Source organism: Nestor notabilis, unplaced genomic scaffold, assembly GCF_000696875.1.
Source record: "Nestor notabilis isolate BGI_N333 unplaced genomic scaffold, ASM69687v1 scaffold10890, whole genome shotgun sequence".
NCBI classification, from domain to species: Eukaryota; Metazoa; Chordata; class Aves; order Psittaciformes; family Psittacidae; genus Nestor; species Nestor notabilis.
This window is the reverse complement of record NW_009910698.1, coordinates 68,608-74,844: the sequence shown is the minus strand read 5'-3', so window position 1 is coordinate 74,844 and position 6,237 is coordinate 68,608.

Below are 6,237 nucleotides of genomic sequence, written 5' to 3'. Positions count from 1 at the left end.
CTTCTCCAGAACCTGCTCCTACTGTAAATGGCCTGCTGGGGAGCGGAGGGTGTGAGGGAATATCTGCTCCATAGGTTGACCCCCCGAAGGGAGGAAAAAATAAAGATATGTAATTGCTAAAAAATTCCATTATATACCTCCCATAGTCTAGAGGTGATGACCACGCTGGGAACGAAAGCCAGAGCAGTTTCGTGATCAGTGAGTCTATTGCATTACAAGTCATTACCATGAAGTACAGTGAAATGCTTTTTTCACTAGAAATTTCAGCAACTGAAATTGGGGGAGGGGAGTGGAGGAGGAGTGGAGAGGAGATAGTTTATTTGACTTTGGGACAACATTGTCCCCATTATTCAAAAGGGGAATAGATGGAGGATAAATCTGTGATGTCCCAGTGGATCACTTGGATAAAAACTATGGCATCATCAACTTCTAAGTGCACTTTTCAAAATCTCCAGTAATGATCTCAAAATAGTGACATTCCCATAAATACATCGGTAGACCCTTACTGTGTGATGCTGTAGTATTGAATTTTAATTAGAAGGACACTTAGTTATGTATACAAATATATATGTATTTGTGTATCATATTAATTTTAGTTAATGTAAATATTGCTCACCTAGCAGGAATAGATCTAGAGTCCTATAATGAGTATTATTCACCTTCATTGAGAAGGAGGAGGAGGGAGACAATCTTATTTGTTTGGCAAAGGTATGTCAGCATTCTAACAATGTAAGGCAAAACATTATCCTTTACAACTTAATCTCAGTTCTATTTGGAGCATGATTTATTGGCACATGAAAGAGTACCAATACTTTGAAAGATAGGTCAGATTCTCAGCTGCTGTCAATCAACATTCCTCCACTGGCTTTGGCCTGGTGTCTTAAAAAGGCCCAGTCTAAGTGGTCTTGGACTTCAATCTTTTTTAAAAGATGTATGCTGCTTGATAGTTGAGCACACCCAACACATGTAAGAAAATGGGTATTTCTGTTGCAGATGGGTCTGGTCTGTTTACACTACGTTCTGGTTCAGCCTGGTTCTAGTGATGCTCTGTCACAGGCTCCAAAGGAAAGTGAAAAATCTCAGAAAAGATGATGATGGAGCAGTCAGCAACCTGGTCAAATTTCTAACTCCATGGAGTTTGGACTTGGTTAATCAATTTTCAGTGTACTGCCTTTTGATTTTATGTAAACAGCCCTTTACTGCCATATCAGGAAACTGGACAGCAGTGCATGATTTTCCTCTCTGTGTCAGACCTCACTTTACTCAGCTGTAACCTTCCCTCTCTCATCCATTTCTAATCTGTTCTAGTCTTTTTGATCTCTCTGTCTCCTCATGGGGAGATCTTTTCCAGCTTCTATAATTTTTAGCATCTGTCCCTGGAGTCAGTTCTCTTCAGCATAGTTTGTTCTGAAACAGGCTGACGTGATAGTTTGCATGAGCAGGATTTGTGACAGGTTTACTGAGTGATGCTTGAACCTTCTAAGCTTTATTTCTCTCCCAACAGTATGTCCTGATAGTGTCTGCTTTTTAGCCACCCTGTGAACGGGCCCATGAACACCTCTGGGATGTTTTTCCTTTGTGGTTACAGCTCATCTCAAAGGGACCTGTTTTACAGCCAGTGAAAAGCCACGCAGCCTTGCTGATGGCACACACTTGCCCTCCTTTCCCCAGTGCCAGCTGGGGATGTGGTCAGGCTGCCGGCACATGAGATCACATCCAGCACGGCTACTCCCTGGAAGCCAAAGTGTTGCTTAGTAACCTACTCATGGAAGTACCAGAAGCATTTTTCAATCTGTCACGTTGGCAAAAAACACTGGCTTCTTGATTTAGAGGCATTCTGCTGTGTGTAGCAGGGCTGTGCTCCATTACCTTGTATCCGGCACTATCTGCAAATGAGGAAACGAACCTCCCATTTAATTGAGGGTCTATGGGGGTAAAGGGGATGAGGCACAGAAAGTATTTGCCCAGGATTGCATGTGAAGCCTTTAGCTGGTTCTTCTGGCATCTAGTCCACATCTTAACTCCCCTCCTGCGGGAGATATTCCCTCCTTATGAAAGTGCACTCCAGGGTCCCATAGCAATTGGCCAAACAGGACCCTGCAGCACCTTCATCTATTATGAGACATTACTGCAATAAAACATGGTGTGTCATTCAGAAACTGGATGAGGTATTGCAATATTTATGTTGTAAGCCTCAGTGTCATGTACAATTGCCACAGAATAATGTATGTCTTTTTTTAATGCAATGGAGTCACAGCAGCTTCACAAAAGCACACACACAACACAGACCATCTGGGATTACATGGTTTCCTCAGTTATTTTCAAATTACTCTATTACAGAGAGTTAAATTAAAAACATTCTCTCATGTAAAAATGGACTGTAAAGGCTTTTAGGTTACTCCCTTCCCCTTTTAAGAACAATTCAATATAGGACCAAAGCATCCAAGAACTGTTTTCTGACTTTGGAGCCTCGCTCCTTTACCTGGAACTGGTTTATCCTTAAAAATGGCTTCAAAAAGTAACTTGGGGTCTTTTATTTGAGGCACCTTCTTGATTTTACTATCAAATCTCAGTTTGGAAGTGAAAAGGTATTTTAAAAAATGTCTAGATTTGAGCTCTGGGTCCAGCTGAGCTCTTCCCATCCTACTTCTTGTCATCAGAGAGAGTAGAGCCGTAGTCTGTGCCCAGCCCCAGTATCACCCATATCTTGTTGTCAGACTATGTCCTGGAAGTCCTCTGCAAAGGAATGAAGGGTTTTTATAGGGGTCATGGAAGGTCCAGTGAGGTCTGAAGACAAGGTTGTTAGACAAATATTCCCGAGAGGCTCTTTTGGTCTCCAGAGAATCTTTTACCTGGGACAATGCTCGATGCTGTGGTGATGAAATCAGCAAAGTTTGTTTCTTGTGCAAAGCCCTTTCAGTGCAAGGTCAGTGACACACAAAACTAAGTTGTGAGCTAAAGCTTGACTCAGCATAAAGATGTAAAAACATCCCGAAACATGAGAAGCTCCCGACTTGATTTCTGAGGACTTTCTGAGGAAGTGAGTACATTTCTGTGATCCCTGTCTAATAGATAAATTTCGGTATGGGACAGAGTCTTTCAATTTTATTGCATGCAGTTGCATTTTTATTGCAGGTGGTTTAAGAAATACAGAAAGTGCTCAAAAAATGTTCATCATGACTGGTGTGTGGCCAGCACAAGGTCAAATGATGACCCGCTGTGGGTCCCAAGTGCAGAAGTGTCTACATCACACTCAGTCAGGGAGCACAATCAGAAAGCATTTTTGGCACTGGAGACAAAGACGCTGGAGGACTGATCTACATTTTAATTCTTAGAAATAGCTGTGCCAGCTCAGCTGATGGAAATCTTGCCCTTGTGATGCTTTGCTCTGTTGGAAGAGGATTCAGAGAAGCACTAAGTTTACAATGGATCATTTGTTTTAAAAGTAGCAGGGTATCTATTTCCAGGCTTCTAATACATTAACCTTGAAGTTTGTTTGTCATTACATGGTCTTGTCTTACCAGTTAGCCATTGAAGCAAAAGAACTGCTGTTACAAAGAGTGGGCTAGGGAAGAGCAGTTGGGCTGGGTAACTTCTGGGCAACACTGAGGAAGCACATCCACTCTCTGTGTTCACAGTGGAGAAGCACCTCTTTCCTTGCACGTTTTGCATGACAAAATTATTTGTCCTGAGAGAGATTTTAGAGGAATGTAGTGATAAAACAGGGGATATCCTAATGGCAATTCTTGTTTAGTTTTTGAAGTTTCTATCTGCTCATATACTCACAGCTTTCTTTTTGACATTGGGGATGCTCTGGATTATCTGTCTCACCTGATTGGGATCTGTGTGCCCATACGGAACCAACAAAATGTGAGTTGGTTGGTTGCTGCCCCACTTCCTGGCCATGCACACCCCTACCTTTGCATGATATATGTGTATGTTGAGTGACTGCTTCATAGGGACTTCTGTAATGCAGTAACTGTGGTGTCAAGATAATGTGGTTGGGAAAAAAAAAAGAAGGTATACTTGAAACTTAACATGAATATGAAATCAGTCACTGAATAGGCAATGCAGCCGAAACTTTCTTACTCTGAGCCACCACCATGTTTTCTACAGTATGCCGCTCTCTGTATCCCCTAAATAGCCTTTATCTTCTTTGCAGCAGAAGAGAACTTGACTTTTGTGTCTTTACTCTGAGCTGGAGCCATTGGTATTCACTCTTTTCACAATGTGCTGATGAATTGAAAAGCTAACCCTGTCATGGGTTTGCCAACTTTCATAGCTTTCCACCAAAATAATCTAATACCAGTCAGTGAATAGCCTGGCAGAGTTTTGGGTGCCAATGAAAAGTTGGTCTTCAGGGCAGTAGTGATAAGGAGGTTTTATATTGATGCTTGTGAGAAAAAAAGCGCAGTCTCAGATGAAACCAATTGTCCTGTTAGCCACACGGTAAGTACAGAGGTGAGCCAGAACAACTGAGTGAGGGAAAAAATAAGGACTCCTGCCTGAAAAATACCCCAGATATCACTCTCACTTTAGAGGAGAAACATTTCTATGACCAAACCTGGTGTGGCAAGTAGGTGGGCTCACAAGCCTGGAGAGACACGTCACTATACGTGTTTGTCACCATGTCTTCAATTAGGTAAACATACCAGAATAGGAGGAAAATGCCTGTCATTTCTTTTCAATTCCTTTTCAGCTATGTACACTACCTCCAGGTTGCCAGTTGCTACCCCCCACCAGGCCTCATTGGAGTTTACACTATGCTGCTTGGTATTCGTTTACTTCTGGTGGCCACAGACTAAGGTTAGAGGTTGGGAACCAGTACATAGTTATAAGGACAGCTTCTTGTGTTATTTTATTTCCCTTTCCCTCCTTTGTAATGTGTGAACCTTTCTTTTGAACTCTGAAGTGACTGTATCGTTACAATGTGTGTATGTAGAGATTTGTTTTGACATGGCTTGTGTGGAGGACCTTTGCTCCTCTTACTCACACTCAGTTTTATTAAGTGCTTGATAGCTTCGCCAGCCTTTTGTGGGGGAGGAGAGGTGATGGGGTGGGTTCTTACACTTCAAAACTTGGTGTTTTCTGAGGGAAATTTGCCCAGCTTTCCCTAGAGAGGTATGAGAATCCAGGGTGCTCCCGACTGTTCTTCAGTCGTCCTGATCCGACTTCTTCCAGGAGAAAGAAATCGGTCTTGAAACCCTCAGAAAAATATGTTGCTTAATGCTATAAGCCAGCACTGACCAAGGAGGCCCATCAGTTTGTCATGCATGGAAATTTCCATGATGTTTCACCCCTATCTGCAGGTGTCTATCTGAGCACAGAGTGAATTGCACCCTTTGCTCATGACAACTGATACTGTTCCGTGGATGCTAATGGAGCTACCACAGCTTGCACCAGCCAAGGATCAGCCCTTCTGTGCTTTGGTGGTTAGGAAACCCATGAGTGAAATCGTAGTGGGTTTGAGAGAAGAGGGCAATGTGTGTTGGAAACCTCTCAACTTTGCAGGATTTTTTTGGTATTCATACACATTTGCAAGAATGTATTCCAAGCATCTTGTACTGTTATTAGTAACTTGTACTGTAGTTTCTTAGCAGTGTTGACTACCTAAGTAGCTAATATTCTGTTGCAACTTAGAAAAAGTGTAAATGATTGCAGAAAACAGGAGTTTAGAACTTCTATGTACTCTTTTTGTTTTTTTTTTTTTTATATTAAAGCACTTCAATTAAAAGTACAAGATAAAATGCTCCTGTAGCCTTTGTTGTACATCCAAACAGATGTGTGGAAAGAGAAGGGAATGCTCTCTTCCTGAGATCTTCCCTGTTTGCTTTCATAAAAAGGTGATCAAACTCTGGGGAAGGACTCTGAATGTTAAAGTTTATTTTGCAAGCACAAGGTGTCAGCAACATAGCCCAACATATGAACTAATGGAGTCCCTGCAACCGAAGCCAAAGCATCTGAGGGATCACCGAGCCATTACTAAGTGGTGAGTCACACAGACGTGAGTAGCTACAAAAGGGGTGGTAGCTGGGAAGGAGTTAATGAATGAGTCCACTGTGTAATATGTTAGATTTCCTTTATTTTTATCACAAAGTATATCAGAGGTCACTGGGAGCCTGTTGATGTAGAAGTGGAGGAAAAGTATCCACAGTCAAGGGTTATTTTGGGAGTACTAGAAAGTTATGGGTTTGGGTACCAAAGGAGGGGTATTGGAAAACAGCAGCACACAGAGGC